Source organism: Centrocercus urophasianus, unplaced genomic scaffold (assembly GCF_019232065.1).
Source record: "Centrocercus urophasianus isolate 14NV4802_14NV808 unplaced genomic scaffold, USGS_Curo_1.0 seq_33, whole genome shotgun sequence".
Classification (NCBI taxonomy): domain Eukaryota; kingdom Metazoa; phylum Chordata; class Aves; order Galliformes; family Phasianidae; genus Centrocercus; species Centrocercus urophasianus.
In genome coordinates this window covers 2,276,395-2,279,615 of record NW_024884900.1, presented here as the reverse complement: position 1 = coordinate 2,279,615, position 3,221 = coordinate 2,276,395, and positions in this window count along the sequence as shown.

Here is a 3,221-nt window from a genome sequence, read left to right as displayed (position 1 = left end):
GGCCGGGGGGAGCGGCCGGGGGAACTCGGCGGCCGCCGTCTTACGACAGATCCTGGAAAGAGGATCAAGGTGGGACCCGCCCCGCCGCGCACCGCCGGCAACCGACGGGGCGGCCCGGGCTCGGCCGCCGGGAGCACGGCGGAGAGCTGCAGGCGGCGAGGCCGGAGCGGCGAGCTCCATCCAGCGCGGGTGAGTGGAGGAGACCCGCGCCCTGCCCTCGCTCCCGGCCCCGCGAGGCCGCTCCGACTGGGGGGGTCCCGCTGGGAGCTCCGCGCGGACCCCTCCGTCGGGGCGCCCCGCGAGGTGCCCTCCCGTCGGGGCCGCGCTGCGCTGCCCGGCCCGAGGGGCTGTTTACCCGGGCGGGGGGAGGCAGATAAGGCGGAGGGGAAATGCCGGGGCTGTTTGCTGAGGGATTAGGGCCGGTCCCGCCGCGCCGGGGCCCGGGATGGGAGGGGGGGGGAGGCGGCGGGCGCGGTGGGTGTCCCCGCGGAGAGGTCCGTTTGGAGATCTGCGCTGATTAACTGAGGGCTGCGGTGGCTGAAGAGGGCCCTGGCGCCAGGCGGCTGAGCCCTCACAATAAAGACCCGTCTCTTGTCACTTCATATTTACCCCCAAATCTTCAAAAAGCGCCCTGCGATCCTTAGAAGGCTCCTGCGCCTGCCGCCTGCGCTGCTGCCAGACGGGACGTTGACGGGGGGGGGGGGGGGGGGGGGCGGCCCCCTCCTCTGCCCACGGCTCCGCGGGTGCGCAACGATGCGCTGCCTTCCTGGGGACAGCGTTGGGCCGCTCCCCGCGGAGGGTGGGACGCGGGGACCCCCGGCAGCCCTCTCCCCATCGCCACCTCTCCTCTGTTTCTCCTCACACCGTGTTTTATCGTGCTGCCAGCAAACCCCGGTGCTGCGAAGGGCCCGAGGAGAAACCCCAGAGGCGGCCGCATCCCGCCCCATCCCGCGGCAGGTTCACCTCCAGCCGCCGCCTCCCGACGGGGAGACCGCAGCGCGGCCACAGCGGGGCTGCCCTCACGGCTCCCGGCCACCGCGTGGGGCTGATGGGCGGGTGGGGAGGGGGGTGGATCGGTCCCACTGACCATTGAACGGGGCGAGGTGGCGAGCGGGGATTGAAATTTAGACCTCATTTGGACTTTGCTTCCACGACACCGCGGAAATGTGCTGACAGCAGCTTTGGCAAAAATGGGGCTTGCTCGGTTTTTTTTTTTTTTTCATTTTTTCCCCCCCTCCAAGCACGCCCGGATCCTCGCGTTGCCCCACGGTTGCATCACCCCGCTCCAGGGCACTACGCAAACCTGCGGACACCGCACCCGCAGCTCCGAGGGGCAGAGCGGGGCCCCGCAAGGAAACGTCGCCTCCCCCCGGGCCCAGGTTCTGGGACCCCCTCCCCCCTCGGCAAAGCTGTAACATCGCAAACGCCCTCGCCTGCAGAATAAAAACCGATCCAGAGCCTCCTCGTCTCCCCGAGCCTCTGTGGCAGCGCCCGTCGGTGGGACAGCCGAGGTGGGGCACACGGGGATGCCGCGCATCCATTCCCAGGGGCAGCTCCGTTCGTGAAACCGCAATCGGGAGCCCGTGTTCGTGGACGGGGCGGGAACAGCCGGACCCCGAGACACGCTCCTCGGCCACAGCCGGGCAATGGGCAGGGGGAGTCGCTGCTTCGAGCCCCGCCCGAACCCCTGGGCCCTTTCCCAAATGAGGGGGGAGAAGGGTCCCCGCGCCATCTCGCTCACAGTGCCTCCCGTCTCCGGGCACTGCTTCCTTCGGGGCTCCGTGCGCGGCCCCGACGGCGCTCCCCGGACTCGGAGGCATCATCTGGGCTCCTCCGGGGAACCACTCCAGAGATCAGCTCCGAGGAACGGGCCCGGTCCGGCCGCCCAAGCTCTGTGGCCCCGCTCCCTCTTCCCTTTCATCTCTGCCCATCTCCACTCATCATCTCTTTTCTATTTTTAGCCGGTAGACTTAGGCCTTGGCGCCAGGCCGTTTAAGACCTGTCAAAGTCCTTCATATTTCCCTCATGTCACATGGACCTTTCGCTCCCTTCCCCGCGCCATGCGAGGGCCGTAATTTGGATCTGTGAGCTGGTGAGCAAATGCAATTTGCTCTTCTCCATCGCTGCGTTGTCTCCGTGACCCCAGCCAGCAGGACGGCTGGTGTCCTGTCCGGGGCACTTACACAAATTGCGGCTGATTGATGAAAAATAACAATTCTCCCAAGCAGTCGAGCCTCCGTCTTCCCCTCCTCCCGGCTCCTCCGGGCTGAGGCGGCTCCGTGCCCCGGGGCTCTCCTCCCGACCGTGCGGGGCCGCCCCACGAACCGCCGCCGGCCGCCTCTGGAACGGCTCTCGGATTGAGGCAAAAAAGGGCTTTCTCGTGCTGGGAGTGAGCCTTCGGGGTTCGCTTCTCGGCAGAGATGAGGGGTGCTGTATTCCTGGGCCCTAAAAAGGGGCCGGACAGCTGCGGCCGTTGTGCACTTTCCAGAGGAGGGAAAAAGCCGGGCCGGGAAAGAGCCGGGCCCGCTGTGGGGGGGTTCCTCAGCCCGGTGGGGCCGCCGAGGATCGGGCGGAGCGGCTGTTCGTTACCGGACGTGGGGCACCAGACACCTCTGCGTGCACAGTACAGAGCAATCCCGCAGGTGCGGGCTGGGAGCTCGTGGAAAGAGCCCTTCGCCATGGGAGGAGCGGCCCCGAAGCTCTCTGACACGTTTCTCCCTCTCCACCTGCAGAAGGGACGCGGGGGAATGTCCCTGCCCCGCGCTCAGGTGCCCGTCGAGGGGCGGTGGCGGCCTCACAGGTGGGGCGGGGAGGGACCCAGATCTCGCCCCATCCCGGGCCCCGGGGATGCGCGTTACGGATAGTGATGCCCGGCCCCAGCCACGACACCTCCTCCCTCTGTGCGCCCCGTCCGCGCGGGGAGAACCCCGGCACCCCCTAAGCTCCCCCCCTCCTCAGCCTGTTTAGATTTCTCTCCGAATGTTTCCCGTAATCCTGATTTCTGGAAAATAACCACACGCGGGCAGACGCGGCCACGAACGCCGCTGAAGTTTATCCGGAGTTTGACCAACATATAAACATATTTCCAGCCCGTTCGGCTGGGCGGGCGCTGAGTGACCCCTGCCCGGCACCGGGGCTGCACCGCGCTCCGCCCTCGTTACCTCCGCGCCGCTTTGATCCGGAGCCCTCCGAGCTCCGCCGCTTACTTGAGTTTTTGCAAT